Source organism: Chiloscyllium plagiosum, unplaced genomic scaffold (genome assembly GCF_037043375.1).
Source record: "Chiloscyllium plagiosum isolate Xiang-an unplaced genomic scaffold, Cpla_swu_hap1 HiC_scaffold_1, whole genome shotgun sequence".
NCBI classification, from domain to species: domain Eukaryota; kingdom Metazoa; phylum Chordata; class Chondrichthyes; order Orectolobiformes; family Hemiscylliidae; genus Chiloscyllium; species Chiloscyllium plagiosum.
In genome coordinates this window covers 150,152,419-150,177,852 of record NW_028270139.1, presented here as the reverse complement: position 1 = coordinate 150,177,852, position 25,434 = coordinate 150,152,419, and the positions used below count along the sequence as shown (strand labels likewise).

The following is a 25,434-nucleotide window of genomic DNA, read 5'->3' as shown; positions in this document are numbered from 1 at the left end:
TAAAGGTTCCTTTTGTGTTGCTGGATCAATATGCTGGAAGTTGTGACTGAAGGTGAGATGGTATCTCTACACCCTCAGGAACAACTGTGGTCCAAAGTAAGTAGCTGATCACCATCCTCTCCATGACAATAAGGAATGGGCCATAGATGCTGGCCTGGCCAGTAACAGCAGACTCCATTAATGATTATTTAAGTCCATTTCCCTATCATCCTTTATATTGGTTACTTACCTTGGCTTCCACTTAAGCAATGTCTCCATTTAAAAATTCTCATTCTGGTTTTCAAATCTGTCCATGGCCTTGCTCGCTCCCCATTTTTGTAATCTCTTCCAAATGTACAATACTGTGAGGTACCTACTCTCTACTAATTCTGATCTCTCATGCAATCCAGTTATAACTTTGTCACCATTAGTGTCCATGCATCCAGGGTCTTACGTCCCAAGATCTGGAACTTCCTCACACTCTTCATTTTTCATCTCTCCACTTCACTTTCCTTTTCAAAGATACCCCTTAAAGCCTACTACTTCTATCAAGTTTTAGGGCACTGACTTCCTATCTCATGTGCCTTGGTGTTATATTTTCTGTGATACTGTTTGGATGTTTTATTATGTCAAAAATGTTAAATCAATTTAAATTGTTTCTTTTGCTATTGGGTATGTATTTAAAAATTGTTTTCAATTTTAGGTGAGACTAAATCTGAGGGTTATAAATATAAGGTAGTCATTGATGACTTCATGGTCATAGATTGCACCTTTGATTTGAAGAACAAGTTTTATTGTTGTCACCGTTTATGTTTTTCATACTGGTGCGATCATACACCATTTTTATCATGCAATTATTTACCAAAAGACTCAATAGCTGAAAAATTTGCCTTCCTTCGATTTCAAGATCGATTTAACAATTATGTTAATAACATTCAAAAATGAGACCATTTAGTTATTAGAGAATAATTTAGTGATTTTAGGGTTTTTTTGTATTGATATATGTATCGAAACTGTAAGGGTGTTGATTAACTCAGTTGACCAAACAGCTGGTTTGTGACACAGAGTGGTGCTAATAGCACGGGTTCAATTCCTACACCGGCTGTGGTTACTATGAGGGATTCTCCTTTGCTACTGTTCCCTGTACCTGAGGTGTGGTGACCCTCAGATATAACCACCACCAACTCTCCATTGAGAAATCAGACCTGTCATCTGGAAAAGCTATGGCAGTTTTACTTTTCTATGTTATGGACACCATTTCTTGACTTCACAGCATATGTGGTTTACGTTATCTTCGAGGAGAAAGTGAGGTCTGCAGATGCTGGAGATCAAAGTTGAAACTTTATTGCTGGAACAGCACAGCAGGTCAGGCAGCATCAAGGGAACAGGAGATTCGACGTTTCGGGCACAGGCCCTTCCTGAAGAAGGGCCTGTGCCCGAAACGTCGAATCTCCTGTTCCCTTGATGCTGCCTGACCTGCTGTGCTGTTCCAGCAATAAAGTTTCAACGGTTTACGTTATCTACCTATTTGCCATGCATGTGGTTTATAAATACCAGATTTGGTGGCAACTCCACATAGTTTTTATTATGGACAATTTTTTTATTAAAGGCCTTTCAAGTAAATGGAAGGTTGTCGAATTTGGGTTTACTTGCATTTCACTGGGCCTCAAGATGGCAGCGGAGGAGCACGGCTGAGCCCAGGGCTCATCCCCTTCTGTCCGCTTTCTTTCTCTTTTATTTCTTTACTTCTTTTTTACATTTGCTCTTCTACTCTTTTTATTTACTTCATTATAGTTTCCTTTTCTTTAAAGACTGGAGAGTGGCAGGCGAAAGAGGAGGGGTCCGACAGCGACAGCAGCAACACCAGGAACAGCTGGACACAGCTCCACCCTGGTCTGGGGTCTCCGGGTAAGTGAGGGGCAAGTCCTGGGCTTCTCTGCATGGACTGAACCCAGAAGGTGAGCTGAGACTCCAGGTCTGCAACTAGGCCAGGATGCCTGAAGGGGTGAAAGTATCAGCAAAAGGGACAAACCAATGACCAGTGGAAGCATCTAGATGAGCTTCGCAGGGGGAACCGGAGGGATAGAACCCATGCATCTCCAGGCCCATGGCCCCATCTTTGATGCGGCGATCGAGACAGTGGCAGTGGAAGACGTCCGTGAGCGAAACCACAGAGCCCATTACAGAGACCCTTGGTCCTGTTACAGAGACCCCTAGGCCTGTTACAGAGACTCCAGAGCCTATTACAGAGACCCCGGGGCCTGTTACAGAGACCCCGGAGTCTGTTACAGAGACCCTGGGGCCTGTTACAGAGACCCGGGGCCTGTTACAGAGACCCCGGAGCCTGTTACAGAGACCCTGGAGCCTGTTACAGAGACCTGGGGCCTGTTACAGAGACCCCGGGGACTGTTACAGAGACCCCTGGGCCTGTTACAGAGACCTAGGGGACCGTTACAGAGACCCCAGAGCCTGTTACAGAGATCCCGGGGGCCTGTTACAGAGACCCCAGGGCCTGTTACGGAGACACCGGGGCCTGTTACAGAGACTCGAAGCCTGTTATAGAGACCACAGGGACTGTTACAGAGACCCCAGAGCCTGTTACAGAGACCCCGGGGACTGTTACAGAGACCTCGGGGACCGTTACAGAGACCGCGGGGAGTATTACAGAGACCCCGGAGTCTGTTACAGAGATCCCGGGGCCTGTTACAGAGATCCCGGGGACTGTTACAGAGACCGCGCGGACTGTTACAGAGACCCCGGGGCCAGTTACAGAGACCGCGGGGCCTGTTACAGAGACCCCTGGGCCTGTTACAGAGATCCCGGGGACTGTTACAGAGACCCCAGTGCCTGTTACGGAGACACCGGGGCCTGTTACAGAGACTCGAAGCCTGTTATAGAGACCACGGGGACTGTTACAGAGATTCTGCAGTCTATTACAGAGACCCCGGAGCCAGTTACAGAGACCCCTGGGCCTGTTACAGAGACCCCTGGGACTTACAGAGACCCTGGGGACTGTTACAGAGACCCCGGGGACTGTTACAGAGACCGCGGGAACTGTTACAGAGACCCCGGGGACCATTACAGAGACCCCGGGGACCGTTATAGAGACCCTGGGGACCATTACAGAGACCGCGGGGACTGTTACAGAGACCCAGAGCCTGTTACAAAGACCCTGGGGCCTGTTACAAAGACCCTGGGGCCAGTTACAGAGATCCCGGGGCCAGTTACAGAGACCCGGGGACTGTTACAGAGACCCCTGGGCCTGTTACAGAGATCCCGGGGCCTGTTACAGAGACCCCAGGGCCTGTTACGGAGACACCGGGGCCTGTTACAGAGACTCAAAGCCTGTTATAGAGACCACAGGGACTGTTACAGAGACCCCAGAGCCTGTTACAGAGACCCAGGGGCCTGTTACAGAGACCTCGGGGACTGTTACAGAGACCACGGGGAGTGTTACAGAGACCCCGGAGTCTGTTACAGAGATCCCGGGGCCTGTTACAAGAGATCCCGGGGACTGTTACAGAGACCGCGCGGACTGATACAGAGACTCTGCAGTCTATTACAGAGACCCCAGAGCCAGTTACAGAGACCCCTGGGCCTGTTACAGAGACTGCGGGGACTGTTACAGAGACCCCGGAGTCTGTTACAGAGATCCCGGGGACTGTTGCAGAGATCCCGGGGAGTGTTACAGAGACCTCGCGGACTGTTACAGAGACCCCAGAGCCTGTTACAAAGACCCTGGGGCCTGTTACAAAGACCCTGGGGCCTGTTACAGAGACCCCGGGGCCAGTTACAGAGACCGCGGGGCCTGTTACAGACACCCCTGGGCCTGTTACAGAGACAACGAGGACTGTTACAGAAACCCCGGACTGTGGTACAGAGACCCTGGGGCCTGTTACAGAAACCCAGGAGTCTGTTATAGAGAGTTGAAACTTTATTGCTGGAACAGCACAGCAGGTCAGGCAGCATCCAGGGAACAGGAGATTCGACGTTTCGGGCACAGGCCCTTCTTCAGGAATGAGCAGAGAGTGTTCAGCAGGAGAAGATAAAAGGTAGGGAGGAGGGACTTGGAGGAGGGGAGTTGGAAATGTGATAGGTGGAAAGAGGTCAAGGTGAGGGTGATAGGTCGGAGTAGGATGGAGGCGGAGAGGTCAAGAAGAAGACTGCAGGTCAGGAAGGCGGTGCCGGGCTGGAGGGATCCGGCTGAGACAAGGTGGGGGGAGGGGGGATGAAGAAACTGGTGAAGTCCAAGTTCATCCCCTGCGGTTGGAGGGTTCCCAGTCGGAAGATAAGACGCTCCTCCTCCGACCGTCGGGTTGTTGTGGTTTGGCGGTGGATGAGTCCAATGACCTGCATATCCTCGGTGGAGTGGGAGGGGGAGTTGAAATGCTGTGCCACAGGTTGGTTGGGTTGGTTCGTCCGGGTGGCCCAGAGGTGCTCTCTGAATCGCTCCGCAAATAGGCGGCCTGTCTCCCCAATATAGAGGAGGCCACACCGGCTGCAGCGGATGCAGTAGATGATGTGGGTGGAGGTGCAGGTGAATCTGTGGCGGATATGGAAGTTTCCCTTGGGGCCTTGGAGAGAAGTGAGGGGGGAGGTGTGGGCGCAAGTGTTGCACCTCCTGCGGTTGCAAGGGAAGGTGCCGGGAGTGGAGGTTGGGTCGGTGGGGGGTGTGGATCTGACAAGGGAATCGCGGAGGGAGTGGTCTCTACGGAAAGCTGATAGGGGAGGGGAGGGAAATATATCCTTGGTGCTGGGGTCTGTTTGGAGGTGGCGGAAGTGACGGCGGATGATGCGCTGTACATGGAGATTGGTGGGGTGGTAGGTGAGGACCAGTGGGGTTCTGTCCTGGTGGCGGTTGGAGGGGCGGGGCTCAAGGGCGGAGGAGCGGGAAGTGGAGGAGATGCGGTGGAGGGCACCGTCGACCACGTTGGGGGGGAAATTGCGGTCCTTGAAGAAGGAGGCCATCTGTGTTGTACGTATTTTGAACTGGTCCTCCTGGGAGCAGATGCGGCGGAGACGAAGGAATTGGGAGAATGGGATGGCGTTTTTACAGGGGGCAGGATGGGAGGAGGTGTAGTCCAGGTAGCTGTGGGAGTCGGTTGGTTTGTAGTAGATGTCCGTGTTGATTCGGTCGCCTGAGATAGAAACAGAAAGGTCTAGGAAGGGGAGGGAGGAGTCCGAGACTGTCCAGGTGAATTTAAGGTCGGGGTGGAAGGTGTTAGTGTAGTGGATGAACTGTTCAACCTCCTCGTGGGAGCACGAGGTAGCGCCGATACAGTCATCAATGTAGCGAAGAAAAAGATGGGGGGTGGGGCCAGTGTAGTTGCGGAAGATGGATTGTTCCACATACCCTACGAAGAGGCAGGCATAGCTGGGGCCCATGCGGGTGCCCATGGCTACTCCTGGGCACCCGCATGGCTATCTTCCGTCTTATCTTCCGACTGGGAACCCTCCAACCGCAGGGGATGAACTTGGACTTCACCAGTTTCTTCATTCCCCCTCCCCCCACCTTGTCTCAGCCGGATCCCTCCAGCCCGGCACCGCCTTCCTGACCTGCAGTCTTCTTCTTGACCTCTCCGCCTCCATCCTACTCCGACCTATCACCCTCACCTTGACCTCTTTCCACCTATCACATTTCCAACTCCCCTCCTCCAAGTCCCTCCTCCCTACCTTTTATCTTCTCCTGCTGAACACTCTCTGCTCATTCCTGAAGAAGGGCCTGTGCCCGAAACGTCGAATCTCCTGTTCTCTGGATGCTGCCTGACCTGCTGTGCTGTTCCAGCAATAAAGTTTCAACTTTGATCTCCAGCATCTGCAGACCTCACTTTCTCCTCGAAGGTCTGTTATAGAGACCCCAGAGTGTGTTACAGAGACCCCTGGGCCTGTTACAGAGACCGCAGAGACTGTTACAGAGACCCCAAAGCCTGTTTCAGAGATCCGGTGCCTGTTACAGAGACCCCAGGGCCTGTTACAGAGACCCCGAAGCGTGTTATAGAGACCACGGGGACTGTTGCATAGACTCTGCAGTCTATCACAGAGACCCTGGAGCCTGTTACAGAGACCCCGGGGCCTGTTACAGAGACCCCAGGGCCTGTTACAGAGACCCCGAAGCCTGTTATAGAGACCACGGGCACTGTTACATAGACTCTGCAGTCTATTACAGAGACCCCGGAGCCTGTTACAGAGACCCCTGGACCTGTTACAGAGACCCCGGGGACTGTTACAGAGACCGCTGGGAGTGTTACAGAGACCCCAGAGCCTGTTACAGAGATCCTGGGGACTGTTACAGAGACTGCGGGGAGTGTTACAGAGACCCCGGGGACGGTTACAGAGATCCTGGGGACTGTTACAGAGACCCCGAAGCCTGTTATAGAGACCACGGGGACTGTTACATAGACTCTGCAGTCTATTACAGAGACCCCGGAGCCTGTTACAGAGACCCCTGGGCCTGTTACAGAGACCGCGGGGACTGTTACAGAGACCGCGGGGAGTGTTACAGAGACCCCAGAGGCTGTTACAGAGATCCTGGGGACTGTTACAGAGACCGCGGGGAGTGTTACAGAGACCCCAGAGCCTGCTACAGAGATCCCGGGGCCTGTTACAGAGACCCCAGAGCCTGTTGCAGAGATCCCGGGGACGGTTACAGAGAACCCGGGGCCTGTTACAGAGACTGCGGGGTCTGTTACCGAGACCGCGGGGACTGTTACCGAGACCCCGAAGCCTGTTATAGAGACCACGGGGACTGTTACAGAGACTCTGCAGTCTATTACAGAGACCGCAGGCCTTTTACAGAGACCCCGGAGCCTGTTGCAGAGATCCCGGAGCTGTTTTCTGAACCTCTGGTCAATGTCAAGCAGTGTCTGGAGCAGCCGCGGAGGTGGATCAAGAAAAAGAGAGAAAGACGAACTCTATTGCAATGAAATCTTGCTTCATATTCAGTGTTTCAAGATCGTGCCAGATCATGGTGACACTTTGCATATAACACTCGAAAACACACTTTTCACTGTATCTTTATGTTCATGAGAATAAATCTAAATCTAAATCCCCATGCTTGCATGAAGAAGAAATTTTTTTTGAATGTTGATGTGATTGGGTGTGGAAAGTGGAAGGAGTGGTAAGGAGCAAACCAGACGGACCCCTGGCATCGACTTAGACACCAGAAACAATGAAAGCAAACATAGTCCTGTCAACCCTATGCAGTCCTTCCACTGACACTGGGGGCTAGTGCCAAAACTGGGAGAGCTGTCTCGGAGATAGTCAACAGCCTGACATAGTCTTACTCACGGAATCATACCCGACAGACAATGTCCCAGACATCACCATCACTATCCCTGGATATGTCCTGTCTCACCGGCAGGACAAACCCAGCAGAGGTGGTGGCACAGTGGCTAAATGGTCAGGAAGGAGGTGCCTTGGGAGTCCTCAACATTGACTCCAGATCCCATGAAGTCTTATGTCTTCAGACTAAATACTGCCAAGGATACTTTCTTTGGGTCCTCAAGGACATAGCTGCTAGCCTGGGTCTGCAGTAGGTGGGGAAGGAATCAACAAGAAAGAAAAACATACTTGACTTCATCCTCACTAATCTGCCAGCTGCAGATGCATCTCTCCATGTTAGTATCTGTAAGAGTGACCACCGCACAGTTCTTGTGGAACTAAAGCTATATCTTCAAACTGAGAGTACCCTCCATTGTGTTGAGTGTTGTTGTGACTGTACTAACTGGCATAGACTGTGAACAGAATTGGCCACTCAATGAGGGGCTGTGAATTTTCAGAAGCAGGAGAAACATATTTTAACATAATCTGCAACTTCATGGCCCAGCGAATGCCCCATTCAACCATTTCCGTCAAGCTAGAGGATGACCTCTGTTTCAGGGAAGTTTGCAGGAGGGCATGCCAGGAGCAGTACCAGGCATACCTAAACATTCCAACTTTATGAAACTACCAAACAGTACATGCATGTGTGCCAAACAGTGCAAGCAACAAGAGATGGGCTAGATCACTCAACACTGACAATTGAAACATACAACTGATCCTTTAATGTCACTGGGTCAAAAGCCTGGAGCTCCTTCCTGAACAGCAATGTAGATGTGTCTACACCAAATAGACTGCTATGGTTCAAGGAGGCAGCTCGCCAATCCCTTTTCAAGGGTAACCAGTGATTGGCAATAAATGTTGGCATGACTATTGATGTCCACCTCCCATGAATACATTCTTTAAAAAAAAGAAGATCCATGAGGGATGCAGGAACAGTGATGTAGGGCTTATGGGCTGGTTTCTATGCTGCAAATACTTTGTACTACCTTGTAATTTTATAATAGCTTTAGACTGTGTCTTTTCTCCATGTGGGTCATGGTTAAGACCATTGATGGGCAAATATAAACCTTGTTCAGCCAAACTGAAAGAGTGAGTTTCATTTTTTTTTCTCTCAAACTGACTAGTTATCTGTTCCTTCTGAAGTAGGGAGGAATGGCCTACATCTGAGCCTACGTTTTACAGTCAAAACGTTAAAAGCTGGAGTTTAGGGAGGGGGTCAGAACATTGAGGGATGTAGAAACAAGGATCTGAATTTTGAAATGAAGGTGTTACCAAACCCTGAACCGATGTACAACAGAAGATAGGAGTAGGCCATTCAGCCTCCTGACTCTGCTCTGTCACTCTATTTCAGTGAGATTTTCCTGTACAGCTGTTAATGTTATTGTAAACTGGATGCCTGCCAATAACCTAACCTTATTACGGAGGATGGAGCAAGTACAATTTGTGGCAATTTCCAATCCATATATACTAATATCGCAAATGCATTTAAAGGCACATGTTCTCTGTGTATCTGTATGTAGAAACTAGTGATGTTTACTTTCTTAATTAACAAAATTACTATTCTGAAAGACAAACCAAGAAAAGCCATCACCTTAGGATTGATTTGATTTATTATTGTCACATGTACCTAGATACAGTGAAAAGTATTGTATTGTGTGCTCACCAGACAAATCATACCTTACATAAATACATCAGGGTAATAGAACTGGATGCAGAATATAGTGTTACAGCTACAGAGAAGGTGCTAAGAAAGATCAAAACCAATGAATGAGAGGTCTGTTCATAAGTCGGATAACAGAGGGCAAGAAGCTGTTGGTATATGTTTCCAAACTTTTGTATCTTCTGCTCAACGGAAGAGGGCAAAAGAGAGTATAATCAGGGTGGGAGGGATCTTTGATTATGTTGGTCGCTTTTCTGAGGCCTGAAAGATTAAAAGATTGATGAGTAATGAAATAGAGACTTACCTAATTGGGTCTTTTTACTTATTTGAGAAGTTTTAGAGCATTTAGGTGGCAAATGGAGTTCAATGCAGCTAAATGTGAGGTGATACACTTTGGGAAGAATAACAGAAAGTCAGAGTACTGAATCAATGGAAAGATTCTTGGTAGTGTGGATGTGCAGAGGAATCTTGGAGTCCATGTACATAGATCCCTGAAAGTTGCCACCCAGGTGGATAGTGCTGTTAAGAAGGCATACGGTGTGTTAGGTTTCATTTGTAGAGGGATTGAGTTCCGGATCCGCAATATCATTCTGCAACTATACAAAACGCAAATGAATATTGTGTACAGTTCAGGTTCCTATATTTCGGGAAGGATGTGGAAGCATTGGAAAAGGTGCAGAGGAGATTTACTAGGATGTTGCCTGGTCTGGAGGGAAAGTCTTATGAGGAAAGGCTGAGAGACTTGAAACTGTTCTCATTGGAAAGGGGAGTTGAGGGTTGTGATGACCTCGTAGAAACCTAACAGATCCCAACAGGGCAGATGCATGAAGGATAGTTCCAATGTTGGGGAGTCCAGAACTAGGAGTCACAGTTTAAGGATAAAGAGTGGGTCATTTAGGACTGAAATGAGGAGAAATGTCTCCACCCAGAGGGAGGTGAGCCTGTGGAATTCTCTGTCACACAAAGCAGTCGAGGCCAATACATTGAATCTTTTCAAAAAAAGTTAGATATGGCTCTTTGGGCTTGAGAGATAAAAGAGTATGGGGAGAAAGCAGAGGCAGGGTACTGAATTAGATGACTGTCTTTCATCATATTGAATAAGAGAGCCAGTTGAATATCCTACACCTGTTCCTATTTCATTCTGTTTCTCTCTTCCAATCACCATTTCAGCTTATTTGACACTAAACTCTTATTTTGTTTGTTATGAAGATGTGGGTATACTTTAAGAGAGTTAAAGGCAGCAGAACTACCGGACACAGCGCCAAGTGTTCTCAATCAGGCACAAATGTCACACTTAGAGTCATAGAGTCATAGAGATGTACAGCATGGAAACAGACCCTTCGGTCCAATTTGTCCACACTCAATTAGCTCATTGCCTGGAGGCAAAAACAAATTCAAATTCGGCCAATCAGTTTAAATTATACCCTGAAAATTCAATCTCCAGTCCAGTATAAACTGAGTATACTGACAATCTTAAAAGCCAATGACACAATTTGATGCATTTGGGGTATAAAACTGGGGAAAATTGAACAGTTGAGATGAGAACTGCCAAGCCCAGCATGTAAACAGACTGGTGAAAAATAGCTCTTTTAAAAAGGTACCTTTTCGATCAGTAACCAGTGACAAAGAAATTCTTACGAAGAAGAAAAGAAAACACAGGAAGATTCGAATAGAAGAATGAAATTTGCCAGATTTTGAGATAAGAAGTGTGGTTTTGTAAATCTTAATTGAGAGTTTTATTGGTGGAGTATTATAGAAGGGAAGGTAACAGAGATTAGAGTAAGTAATGGTAAACAGTTGTCAGTTAATTATTTTCTGTTATACTTTAAGAAATGAAGTTGTTAATTTTTACTTTAAATAGTTCTTGGCCACTTGAACTTTTACAGATTAATGCACGGGATAAATCTTTTCTGTGTTGCTGGTTTTAAATTAAGCAGGAGAGTTTAACCTGTGTCCTAACATGTTGCCTCAAGACTCAAGAGTTCTAGTGCTTTCCCACAAGGTTTCCTACATAAACTTAAGGATATCTAAAAGTCGATATCAATATTTTCATTCACACTCGACTTGATTTGCTGCTAAATTTGGGTTGTTTGCAAATTCTGCGCATCCTTTCTCCACCTTGTGCGTTTCTCCAGTAATACTTCAAACACTTATTCCAAACTTCTCTTCCAGCATTTAAACTTCTCTCAAATAACTAGTTCCTATTCGGTAAGTTCCTGGCTTTTGAACTTCTTTGGGATGTAGAGTCATAGAGTCATAGAGATGTACAGCACGGAAACAGACCCTTTTGTCCAACCCGTCCATGCCGACCAGATATCCCAACCCAATCTAGTCCCACCTGCCAGCACCCGGCCCATATCCCTCCAAACCCTTCCTATTCATATACCCATCCAAATTGCCTTTTAAATGTTGTAATTGTACCAGCCCCCACCACTTCCTCTGGCAGCTCATTCCATACACGTACCACCCTCTGAGTGAAATAGTTGCCTCTTAGGTCTCTTTTATATCTTTCCCCTCTCACCCTAAACCTACACCCTCTAATTCTGGACTCCCCCACCCCAGGGAAATGACTTTGTCTATTTATCCTATCCATGCCCCTCATGATTTTATAAACCTCTATAACAATACCGCTCAGCCTCCGACGCTCTGGAGAAAACAGCCCTACCCTATTCAACCTCTCCCTATAGCTCAAATCCTCCAATCCTGGCGACATCCTTGTAAATCTTTTCTGAACCCATTCAAGTTTCACAACATCTTTCTGATAGGAAGAAGACCAGAATTGCATGCAATATTCCAACAGTGGCCGAACCACTGTCCTTTACAGCTGCAACATGACCTCCCAACCTCTGTACTCAATACTCTGACCAATAAAGTAAAGCATACCAAACGCCTTCTTCACTACCACCTGCGACTCCACTTTCAAGGAGCTATGAACCTGCACTCCGAGTTCTCTTTGTTCAGCAACACTCCAAGAACCTTACCATTAAGTGTATAAGTCCTACTGAGATTTGCTTTCCTAAAATGCAGCACCTCACATTTATCTGAATTAAACTCCATCTGCCACTTCTCAGCCCTTTGGCCCATTTGATCAAGATCCCATTGTAATCTGAGGTAACCCTCTTCGCTGTATCTTGATACAACTTCTGAAATCTAAGTCACTCCAGTTACGACAAGCCTCTGAGAACTCCTTCACCTCTGCCCTCTTGTTCATCCCCCATGCCATCTGTCTCCATCGAGAACCTAAACTCCTTCATAAAGCTCTTTGCCTGCCCAACTCTCACTCCTTACCCAATTGACCAAGCCTTGAATCACACGGCCTCATGTCTCCTTCTTTGCTTCAGAGCCATAGCCAAAACCTCTGGCAATTTCGAACTTCTGACTTGTGAGGTAATATCATCACAGGTAGTGCCGCAATTGGCTTGGGCTCTTTGTCTGATCCTTTTACTTGATCTCCCATTACATGCATTGGCCAGGACCAACTGATGGAACTCATTCACACCTATATGGAGTCTATGCATGAATGGGAATGAGTGTATTGCCAGCAGTGAGTTGGCATGACATGCCCTCTCAACTATTGATATCTTGATAATCTCCAGGTTTAAGGAAACAGCATCGAGTTCAGTCTTGTGTCTTTGGAAATTAAGGTCAGTAGTTCCGGCGAGGGGCAGGGAATGTGAATGGTATTTTAAAAAACACACTGCAAAGGATAAAGAAAATTAGTTTAGCTTCGGGGAGATAGTGATATTGAGTTTCCTCAAAGTGCAGTCTGCCTTCCTTAATCCCTTTGCCACAAACAGGATTAGAGGCTTCCATTCCACTCAGAGCTGTGGAACTGCAGTGATAATCCTTTAGCAGCATGGACTGCTCACTTCTGTTATAGTGTCAGCATCTACAGGTTAAATGTTCATACACACAGCAGCAAGATGCATCATCACTAGTTAAACAGTCCGCAATGAGCCACTTACGTCGCAATGTAATCCACAGCCCCTTATGGTGAAATGGGTTCCACTGCACGTTATAGTATCATGAGTTCTGCATTCCCTAATGGATGGACTTACACTGTTCTTCATAGTACCATGTATCCACTGCCCCTCATAATGTGATATGATCCACACACTGTTATGAATACATGGGATAAATATGGTGTAATAGGATCCATAGATGCTAGCAGGATAAGTAGATCCACAGCCTCATGCTGTAGAATAGGATCCATTGGCTGTCCCATGCAGTCAGGCCTACTGTTCCTCAGAATACAATGGAATTCACTACCCCATTGTATTTTTCCTACAAAAATGCACTGTCTTGCACTGACCTTATGTTGAATGTTATTTTCCAATTGTACACCTGTCTCAGGGAGGTCTCACAGAGCTAAATAACTACATAACTGAAGACTTGGGTGTCAGTGGAGGAATGAAGGAAGTCACTGATAATAGCTATCATTTAGCACTTGTGTGGCACAGCCATTTATTTGCAACACACGAGGCTAAGCCTGAATGTCTTGTGCTGCCTGAAGGCAGGGATACTTTATAATAATGAATTTTGATTAGAAATGGACATTGTGCAATCATTCGAGCAACTCCACTGCTGACCTTACAAATCATAGAATCCCAACAGTGTGGAAGCAGGCCAATCAGCCCATCAAGTCCACACCGAGCTTCTGAAGAGCATCTCACCAATCCCTGTAACCCTGCATTTCCCATGACGAATCCACCTAACCTACACATACCCTGAATATTATGGGCAATTTAGCACGGCCAATCCACCTAACCTGCACATCTTCGGACTGTGGGAGGAAAACCACGCAGACACTGGGAGTATGTGCAAACTCCATATTGTCGCACGATGGTAGAATTGAAGCTGGGTCCCTGGTGCAATCAGGCAGCAGTGCTAACCAATGAATCACCATGCTATCCACTAAACCATTGATGAAGTTGTTTGAAAGTGTTTGGGTTTAGAGCTAACAGCAATGAGGAACTCCTGTAGCAATATCCTAAGGCTGCGCTGATTGAGGTCCAGCAACTGCAATCATTTGCCTTTGGTTAAAATTTGAATACAGCCACTAAGAAGTTTCCATTGATTATTGTTAACTTCAATTTTCCTCAGGATCTTTGCTGCTATACTTGGTGAAAGGCCAAGGGCAGTCAGTCTCACATCATTGCTGATGGAGCTTGTGATCATGATTACGTCGCCGTGGTGACGAGGACTGGAGTTGAGTGGTCCTGGAGAAACCCAAGCTGAGTATCAGAGAGCACACTACTGGTCAGTTAATGGCAGCTGGTAGCATCAAATCGACAGCAGTGGTTCAAGAAGGTAGCTTACCCCCACTTTCTCAAGGACAACTTTTAAAAAAATTCATTCCTGGGTTGAGGGCATCGTCGGGTTGGCCAGTATTTATTGTCCATCCCTAATTGCCCAGTGGGGAGTTAAAAGTCTGGAATCACATGTAGGCCAGACCAGGTAAGGATGGCAGTTTCCTTTCCTAAAGGGCATTAATGAACCAGATGGGCCTTTCTTGATAATGAGTTAGAATCTTAAATGCAGGTTTGTTAAATTTAATTCAAACTGCACTATCTGCCTTGGCAGGATTTGAGCCCAGGTTCCTAGAACATTACCTAAGTCACTGGATGAACAGTCTCGCGATAATACCACTGGGCCATCGCCTCCCTAAGACTAGGCAATAAATACTGGCCCAGCCAGCAACGCCCACATCCAATGAGTGAACTTTTACAAACATCATTGACACCTTCCACCACTTGTTGATGATCACATGTAAAACCGATGGATGGTAATGGGCTTGATTATGTTTGTACCACTTTTTGTGGACAGGGTCTACCTGGGAATGGTTAGACAGATGGCCAGTATAGTTGCACTAGACCAGCTTGGTATAGACAGTGCTGTTTCTGAAGAACAATGTTCAGCGCTCCCTTGGCATATTGTCAACACATATAGCCTCTGATATGTTCCATGACTCAGCCACGTTTTGCTATGATATAAACAGATCAAATTGCTCCATTTCTGATATGGGGGAGTTCAGCAGGAGGCTTGGTTCTTTGAGCACCAGCCATGTCTTCTGGGCTCACAAGTTGGACTGGGTAATCAACAAGGATAGAAATGTTCACAGGATGTCCTCACCCTGCTAATTGCTAATTTATTCACTACAATCATTGGACAATCCAGATGGACAAGAACAAAATGTAAATTAAAATACCATTGCTTTAAAGACATAATGAGGCAAGGTTCTGAGAGAAAATTAAAATCCTCATTTCTGCCCAGAAAACATTATCTGCAAACAGCGCCTCCTACTACTGGACTCACCCACAAGCAGACGTCCTTTTCATATTCAAGTGAAGATCATTCAGGATCTCATAACAGATCTGTCACCTCCCCTCTCACTCTTCAAAAAACCAGTAGAAACACGCTCATTCTGACCATCCTAGTCTCATAAAACAACCGACTTATTCCAGTTTTTTATCTCGTAATCCCCCTCCAAACCATCTGCAATTCGTTTAAATCCATCCTTTAACAAGGAGACCGAAACTACACATAGGATGTTCATTGGGATAGAGTGATTGCCTTGTGCACTAATCTGTCTCTGAAAGTGGACAAGATGAAAGAGGTGGTTGCTGACTTCAGGAGGGCACAAAGCGGCCACTCTCCACTGGATATCAACAGCTCTCCCATGGAGCTCGAGAAGAGCACAAATTTCTTGGTGTACACCTGGCAGAGAATCTCACCTGGGCACTCAACACCAACATCATAGCCAAGAAAGCCCAGCAGCATCTCTACTTTCTGCACAGGCTGAGGAAAGCCCACCTCCCACCTCCCCCATCTTCAACATATTCCACAGAGGGTTCATTGAGAGTACCCTGAACTGCTATATCTCTGCCTGGTTCAGGAATTGTACCATCTTAGATCTTTGTGAATGGCACTGTGGCTCAGTGGTTAGCACTGCTGTCTCACAGCACTAGGAACCTAGGTTTGATTCCATCCTTGGGTGACTGTCCATGTGAAGTTTGCACATTCTTCCCATGTCTGCATGAGTTTCCTGCCACAGTCCAAAGATGTGCAGGCCAGGTGATTTGGCCAAGGGAAGTTGCCCCACAGTGTTCAGGGATGTGTAGGTTGGGTGCATTAGTCAGGGGTTAAATGTAGGGGAATGGGTCTGGGTGGGTTACTCTTTTGAGGGTTAGTGTGGACCTGTTGGGCTGAAGGGCCTGTTTCCACACTGTCGGGATTCTATGAACACGTAAGACCCTACAATCGATAGTGAGACAGCTGCAAAGATCATCGGCAACTCTCTTCCCTCCATAACAGACATTTACACCACATGCTGCATCTGAAAGGCTAAGTGCATTGTGGAAGACCCCACACACCCCTCACTCAAACTCATCTCCCTCCTGCCATCTGGCAGAAGATACCGGAGCATTCAGTCTCTCATGGCCAGACTATGCAACAGTTTCTTCCTCCAAGCCATCAGACTCCTTAACACTGTCTGATTGGACTCTTTCCCATCTGAAATTCTTTGCACAATTTTGAATTGCTGCTAGAAAAATCGTTCTTCTATTATACTGTAACTTGAGTGCTTTGCAATTCTTATGCACTTTATGCCTTGTACGTTGTGTCGTTTGTGCTGTCTATGTGCCATTCTCAGTCCTGGAGGAATACTGTCTCATTTTTACTGTATCAGTTGTACATAGTAGAAATGACAAATAAACAGCTAATCTACTAAATAGGTTGGGACTCTACACATGGGAATTTAGAAACATAGGATCCTAAAGGGGTTTGACAGGATAAATGCTGAAAGGATATTTTCCCTCATGGGAGATGCAAGGACCAGAGAGCACAGTCTCAGAATTAAAGGGTGGCAATTTAAGGCAGACATGAGGAGGAATTTCTAATGGAATAATCGAGTCATACAGCTCTCTCAGAGGGTTGTGAGTCTTTGGAACCTCTTACCACAGAAAGCTGTGGGGGCAAAGAAACATAGAAACATAACAGCAGGAGTAGGCCATTCACCCCCTCAAGCCTGCTCCATCATTCAGTATAACCATGGCTGATCATTGAGATCAATAACCTAAACCTGCCCTTCACCCCTATGTCCCTTGGTCTCAATGGCCACAAGAGTTATATCTACCTCTTTCTTGAAAACACGTCCATACCAACCCTCTGAAGAGTAACCCCCCCAGACCTATTCCCCTACATTTTCCCTGACTAATGCACCACACCTACACATCCCTGAACACTATGGACAATTTAGCATGGCCAATCCATGTAACCTGCACATCTTTGGACTGTGGGAGGAAACCGGAGCACCCGGAAGAAACCCACGCAGACACGGGGAGAATGTGCAAATTCCACACAGTCGCCCGGGGCTGGAATCGAACCAGCAAACCAGGGCCCCTGGCACTGTGAGGCAGCAGTGCTAACTACTGAGCCAGCCCAGTCTTTAAGTAGCAAATGATGGCACTTTAATTTAACTTACATTTCTATGCTTTGCATGTTAATCATAGATCATAGAATCCTTACAGTGTGGAAACAGGCCATTTGGCCCAAGTCCACACCGACCTTCCACAGAGTGACCCACTCCCCTACCCTATTACTCTACATTTACCCCCAACTACTGCGCCTAACCGACACATCCCTGAACACTATGGGCAATTTAACATAGCCAATTCACCTAAAACTGTGCAAGGAAACCCACTCAGACCCAGGGAGAATGTGCTAACTCCACACAGACAGTCGCCTGATGCTGGAATCGAACCTGGGACCCTGGTGCTGTGAGGCAAAGTGCTAACGACTGAACCACCATGCCACCCATGTTGCTGAAAGAGAAGATATAGTTCTGGTTTCATTTTTTACTTTGCAATTTTTGGTTCTGTAAAGTCTCAGGTTTGTCTATAAATTCATTTTTAATGAAGCTTTGTAGCCTTAGAAAAGAGCAAGGATTTGACAGTCAAAGGTGTTCTTTTTTGAGTTAGAAAAATGGCTGCTGCCTAGCTGCAAGATGTCCAATGACACAGAGAGAGAGAGAGAGACAGAAACATGGTTAAAATCAACAAGTTGATATGAGCCGGTGGGCACTTCAGATGATGGAGGCTGAAGTGTTACAGTGTAAGAAGGCTGTCCAGATACTGATGGACATTCTGGGGCTTTTGCCTGAAGTGTCGATTTTCCTGCTCCTCGGTTGCTGCCTGACCTGCTGTGCTTTTCCAGCACCACTCTAATCTAGAATCAGATACTGATGGAAGCTGAGTTTATGGAAAACTCATTTTTGCCCTGAAGTTGTTTCCAAATCTGTGACAAAAATGCTCCAAAGCCTTTTACAATTCTGTCAGATGATCAAGAAGCTTTAGTGTGGAGAGAAAGGTGAGATCTCCTTGAGGTTTGATTGTTGGTAAGGTCATTGTTGTTCTAAAAGGGTTGAATCATTCTCTCTGATATTTGCAGACTAGTTCTCATATAGCAGAACATAGTTTGAGTTTCCCTTTAAACATAAATATTTATATCCATTTATATAAACTTATATGTATAATGGGCAAGTATTTTACGTGGAAAGTGGTTTCCAATGGTGTTCTTCAGTTTATTGGGTCTCAGGCAGATTGTGGTATTGAGCAACGAACTGGACTTAACTGTGGGAGGCATGATTGGGAAATTTGCAGATGACACAAAACATTGACCATGCAATTGAGGAACAGGAGCAGTCTTTCAAGAAGGAAGGTGATATCTACAGGAAGGAGAAAGCTCCCCTTGTCCGTGACAGATGTCATTTACCAGGGTGGTACAGGTCAGGCAGGATGTAGTTGACACCCAGTTCCAGTATAGTGGACTGTTTAATCATAATGCCAGCTTTTAGTCTGCATGGCAAGGGTGAACTGCAGCCTCTATTGGTTTTGTTTGTGTTCCCTTTGGCAGCTGTAAATAAAAGCTCATGCTTGGAATTGTCCGATTACTTTTCGTATGTGACGTTCCCCTGCTGGACAATGACAAGCTATAGTAAAGAGTGAGCACTGTGCACTGTATACCAGTGACCAACAGAGGCTATTGGACAGGGCAAAACTAGAGGAGAAAGTGAGGACTGCTAGAGAAGTCAGAGTCGAAAAATGTGGCGCTGGAAAAGCACAGCAGGTCAGGCTCATTCAAGAAGCAGGAAAGTAGACGTTTCGGGCATAAGCCCTTCATCAGGTATGTGGATGGAGAAGGGGGCTGAGAGATAAATAGAGGGGTGGAGCTGAGGGGAAGGTAGGTGGGAAGACGATGGGTGGATGTAGGTGGGGGGGTAATTATGATAGGTCAGAGTGAAGCATTGAGTGGATAGATGGGAGGGAAGATGGACATGTAGGACAAGTCAAGAGGATGGTGCTGAGAGTTGCATCTGGGGTGAGGGGGGGAGGGGAGTTTTAGAAACTGATGAAGTTGATGGCGATGTTGTGTGGTTGAAGGGTCCCAAGGTGGAAGATGAGATGTTCCTCCTCCAGGTGGTGGGTGGCCCCAAGCTACAGACTGGTTAAACAGCAACCAGGGCAAGAGAATGGGGTAACACGTGCAAGTGTTGTCCACGTACCGTGCGCCTGATGTGCCATTTCACTGCTGGTGAGCAGCAAACCCAGATGTTTTTCTGCACGCACAACTCTATCAAAGGTGGTGCAGATGTGAGGGACACTGGTTTTTGGCAGATATCTACTGAGAGGTGAGTTGTTCTGGGAATGGTGCATGGTAAATTGTGGCTAGAATTCATTTTTGCTTCATTCATGGGATGAAGTTGTTGCTAGCATTTATTGCCCATCCCTAATTGCCCAGAGGACAGTTCAGAGTCAACCACATTCTGTGGGTCTGGAGTCACCTGTAGGCTAGGCCAGGCCAGGTAAGGATGGCAGTTTGCTTCCCTAAAGGGCATTAGTGAACCAGATGGGATTATCCTGACAATCATCATTAGACCCTTACTTTAGAGATTTTTATTGAATCCAAATTCCACCATCTCCCGTAGCAGGATTTGAACCTGAGTCCCCAGAGTATTACCTGGGTCTCTGGACTAACAGCCCAGCAAGAATACCACTGGGCCATCACCTCACATGGACATAACAGACACCATAGGGGTATGATGGAGTAGTTATTGAGGCACGTTCAGTAAGACACAGTGAGAAATCATGGACATAACAGACACCATAGGGGTGTGATGGAGTAGTGATTGAGGCACATTCAGTAAGACACAGTGAGAAATCATGTTGCGCCTGTTGGTGAGAATTCCTTCAAATACTCAAAGAGCCACATTGAAAAAAATGTTAAGATTTATCCTCTAGTATTTAATGAACAAATGAGTACAAAGTGCTTCCCAGAATCACTGACCTGCAAGAAAATTGCATGCAGGAGCAAGTCTGAAGTGGGAGATGACAAGGTGGGAGGAGTGGAGAGAATTAAACCTATTACATGTTTGTCTGGTTTGATAAAACAAAAACAGATGTTTCATTTATTTGTTACTTTAGTTAAAAAGGCCTGTTGCTGAGAGAGACATTCTTAACAAAAAGCAACACCTTTGTGGGCAATTACCTATAGGTTTAAAGCAATTTAAACACTGGAAAACCGTGTATCTTTTAGCTTGGAAGTTCTAATCCATAAATGGAATCCTCAGCCTAATTATGTACCACACATCCACAGTACAAAGTAATGTGAAGCCCTATTAGGCTTAGTCCAAAGGCTGAAACTCTGAATGATTTTTATCTCCCCAGGCTTGATTATCCTAATCAAATTAAGTCAATATGACTAATCCTCTTCTTTTCTCCCTTTCTAGTTTGATGTTCCACTGCTAAACCCTCTCAAGGATGATGAAAGGCTTCCTCTCTTTCTCCTCTACTGCAACATCATTGATCCCCTCGCTGATAACAAAAGGCTTTCTCCCTATCCTCTGCTGCCACACTGCTGATCCCCTTAAGAATGAAGAGCATCCTGTCTCTGCTACAGTGCTACACTGCCTGTCCTCTCATTGACAGCAATAAACTTCAAATGGAAGTGCATTTTCTATTGCACTGGTCGAAATGTTATAAAACTGCTTTATTTCACTTTCAGGGTTTTAACAACAATATTTTGCATTTATTTGTCATCCTTGAGGCTATAAAATATGCTAAGATGTTTCACGGGAGTGTTATCAAACAAGATTGGGCATGAAGCTGCATAAAGTATTATTAGGGCAGATAGCTAAAGGCTTGGTCAAAGTTGTAGAAGGAATACCTTAATAAGAACACAAGAATACGAGAATAGGAGCTGGAATAGGCCGATAAAGCCTGTTCTGCCATTCAGTACAGAATCATCGAATCGTTATGGTGCAGAAAACTAAACATATTCAACATTGGAACAGCCACAACTCTCTGGAGGACAAAATCCACAATATTTTGAGTGAAGAGATTTCTCCTCATCATTTTCTTTTTGAAACTGTGCTCTCATGTTCTGATCAAGGAAAACAATCCCCCAGTCTCTATCTTGATATGCTCCATCAGAACCTTGTCTATTACAGTATGATTTTCTCTAAGTCTTCTAAATTCCAGGACGTATAAGCCCAATTAACTCAGCCTTACATCATAAAATAACCATCATCCCAAGGACCTGCACTGAGCGATCTCCAACATCAAGTATTTCTTTCCTCAAGTTAAAGAAAAACTGCAATGCAATTTTTCAGGTCTCTTTCATCAATTGTACCGAGACTTCCTTAATCATGCCCTCCAGTATTCTTTGCTAATTGCTTGTTGTTCTTGCAAGGTAACGTCCTGTGTTCCTGATACAACTCCACTCAAATATCCCTGAAAAGCAACATTTGGGGGTGTCTGAAGGAAAAAGGGTGGGGTAGAGATTTGGGAAAGGAGCTACAGAGCTTAGAGCCAAGGCAGTTGAAGGTATGACCAAAAATAGTGGAGCTGGAAAAGCATCGAGAATTTAAATAATAAAGTGGAAAGACAGAAATGCCTGCACTTATATAGAGTGTAGAAGCTTTGCATAATGCATCACCCAATTAATTTATTTTTGGGTTTAGTGACTGAATGCCAGTGATTATTTGGAGATGCCGGTGTTGGACTGGGGTGGACAAAGTTAAAACTCACACAATACCAGGTTATAGTCCAACAGGTTTAATTGGAAGCACTAGCTTTCGGAGCACAGCTCCTTCATCAACCATCTGATGAAAGAGCGGCATTCTGAAAGCTAGTGTGCTTCCAATTAAACCTGTTGGACTATAACCTGGTGTGTTATTTTTAACTTTGAATGCCAGTGACTATTGCCAGTGACAATTGTTGTCAACAACTGCCCACCTAAATTCAATCGATTAACACAACACCTAGCAAGCAGAACTTGCTGTACAAACTCAGCAGGCCTGGCAGCACCTGTGAAGAGAGAAGCAAGTTCGATACGAGTTCTTCAGAATGTTCACCGGTGCTGCCAGACCCGCTGAGTTTCTGTAGCAATCTCTTTTTTTTTGTTTGTCTCAGATCCCAGCATCCTCAGTGCTTTGCTTTATAGAAATAAACCAATTGGTCAGCCATGATCACATATTAACATGTGCCTGCACTTCATTATTATTGAACGCTTCAATAAGAGGCTTCTTTCCTCGATTCTGTTACTTTACAACTTATGTCTTCAACATTCAAAAGCACTTTCTTTTGTTCTTTTTTCACTTGAAATTTTACCTCAGTTTAGCCTGAGTTTCTCTCAAGTTGAATTCTCCACGGCTGAATCCCCAATATGCTGTAGGAATGACAATCGCAACTTGCACTTATGTGGTGTCATTAACGTAATAGAACATCTCACAGTGTTTCACAAAGAGAGTGCGATGAAAATTTGCTGCTGAGCCACATGAGATATGAGTGTATGCAATCTAAAGCTTATGGTGTTGTCATACATTGTGTTTAAAGGAGATTCTATCTTCCCTCTCAGATGCAGTATCACAAGACCCTGTTTTGAAGAAGAGCACAGCAGTTCTCCCTGATTTCCTGTTCAAAGTTTATTCCTCTGGTCCCCGTGCTATGGGAAGGATATTAATAAACTAGAAAGGGTGCAGAAAAGATTTACAAAGCTGTTACTGGGACTGGAAGGTTTGAATTATAAGGAGAGGCTGGATGCAGTCATAGAGATGTACAGCATGGAAACAGACCCTTCGGTCCAACTCGTCCATGCCAACCATGATATCTTAGTCTAATCAGGTTCCATTTGCCAGCACTTAGTCCATATCCCTCTCAACCCTTCCTAAACATATACCCATCCAGCTGCCTTTTAAATGTCGTAATTATACTAGCCTCCACCACTTCCTCTGGCAACTCATTCCATACATGCACCACCATCTGTGTGAAAAAGTTACCCCTTAGGTCCCTTTCCCCTCATACCCTAAACCTATTCCTTCTAATTCTGGACTCCAGTACCCCAGGGAAGGACTTTTCTCCCTGGAGTGCAGGAAGCTGAAGGGTGGCCTTATAGGGTTTTATAAAATCACGAGGGGCATAGGTAAGGTGAATTGCCAAGGCTTTTTGCCCAGAGTATGAGAGTTCAAAACTATAGATTTAAGATGAGAGGGAAAAGATTTAAAAAGGACCCGAGCAGCAACTTTTTCACATAGATGGTGATGCATGTATGGAATAAGCTGCCAGAGGAAGTGAAAGATGCATGTACAATTACAACATTTAAAAGACATTTGGACAGATACATAGATAGGAAAGGTTTAAAGGGATTTGGGCCAAAAGCAAGCAAATGGGACTAGTTCAGTGGTCAACATGGACAGTGTGGGCTGAATGGTCTGTTTCCATGCTGCATGACTCAATGACTCATGAGTTAACTGATCATTAAATTCTCACAAACAGCAATGTGATAATGTGCAGCTGTTGTATTTCCTCCAGTTCAGTTAGGACTACGTTTCTTTGCCTTAAAGTGCTTTTCGATGTCTTAAGGTTATGAAAGGTGCCATACAAATGCAAGTCTTTTTTTTCTCTTACTGTAGAGGAGTACAAAAAAGCAGAGTGTTTCGGGGTGGGGGAGGTTGGTCCAGTAGCTAAAAAGATTTAAATGGTGTGTAAGGTTTGGCACATGGTAAAGATTTGGTGCAGGCATGTCCTTCTGTGCTGAAACACTTGATGGGCTGGATGACCTAGTTCTGCTTCAAGGTCTTATGGTCTTTGAAGGCAGTGGTGCACTGACATTGGAGGAACCACCATAATCTCAGGGCTGCCAGAGGTAGTGATGGAAGTGAGCAGTTTTATCATTTAAGAAACTTTTAGACAGTTACATGGATGAGATAGTTATGCAGGGATATGGGCCAAACACAGGCAAAAGAGACTAGTTTAATTGTAAAAACTGGGCAAATTGGACTGAAGATTCATGCTGTAGACCTCTATGACTCTATGACTAGTAAATGGTATCAGGAAATGCCTGGTACCTGGGAAATTGTACCCAGATGCAATGGACATCTGCTCTCAGGTGGGAAATGTCCTTTAGGGAACCTGCCATCCTTACCTAGTCTGGCCAACATGTGATGTCTGTTCCATAGCAATGTGGTGGATGTTTAACTACCCTCTGACATGCCCTAGCAGGCCATTCAGTTCAGCTGAATAGCAATAAACGCCAGCCTCATCAGGCATGGACCACAGCCAAAAGATTAGTACATTTAATCAAATGTAATCTTATCAACTTCAAGGAATGCACCATCCTGAAACTGAAATACATCACATTCATTGCTGATGAGTCAAGATCCTGAAAGAGCTTTCCAATGGCACTGAAAGTGAATCAATGCCATATGGATTGCATTAGTTCGAGAAGATGGCTTTCTCCCACTTTCTCAAGTGAAATGCTGGTCTCACTTGTGATACTGAGATGGATGAATACAACAAAAGATAAATGATTGAATGCGTACAATTAGACATTGTTCCCAGTGTTAAATGATTTAAAGTTCAGGAGCACCAAAAAAGTGGCAATAATATAAAGGGATGAAATTGATTGTGGTCCACTTTTTGGATTTGTGAATACCTGTACAAATGTAAGAGTGTCAATTAAGGATATACGGATAGTGTATGGTATGATATGACTCAATATCATCCTTTTAAATTAAAAACCTAATATCATTACTTGAGATTTAAATCTAACTGGACCCCTTGTCTCACAAGTGGTTTGTAATTGATGGGAGAACAGGATTTTAAGAGTTACTGAGTCCAGATCTTGGATTAAGACCATTTTGTGTCTTTAGGTCCAAATCATCAGTGACATAATTAGATATTCCTACACACACACACTCTCACATACACACGGACACAAGTACACACAGGCGTGCACACAGACACCCACACACACACTTATAGACACACACACTCCCACACTCACACATGCACCCCCTCACAGACTTAAGACACTCTGCACTCACTATACACACACACACACACTTTCTCACACTCACAACCCCCACCCCAGACAGACACACACACACACAAAGACCACATGCACACGTATATTTTGTG

At 45.4% G+C, this 25,434-nt stretch overlaps 1 long non-coding RNA gene across 1 annotated transcript in view; it reads left to right on the top strand.

Annotated features, from left to right (window-relative positions):
• The window catches only part of LOC122555239 (uncharacterized), a 48,353-nt gene extending 23,123 nt beyond the window's left edge, over positions 1 to 25,230 (top strand). The window contains exons 2-3 of the long non-coding RNA XR_006313215.2: positions 1,791 to 1,887; positions 20,745 to 25,230. This is a non-coding gene — a long non-coding RNA (uncharacterized LOC122555239). The remainder of the gene's footprint in view (positions 1 to 1,790; positions 1,888 to 20,744) is intronic.
• The last annotated feature ends 204 nt before the right edge of the window (positions 25,231 to 25,434 follow it).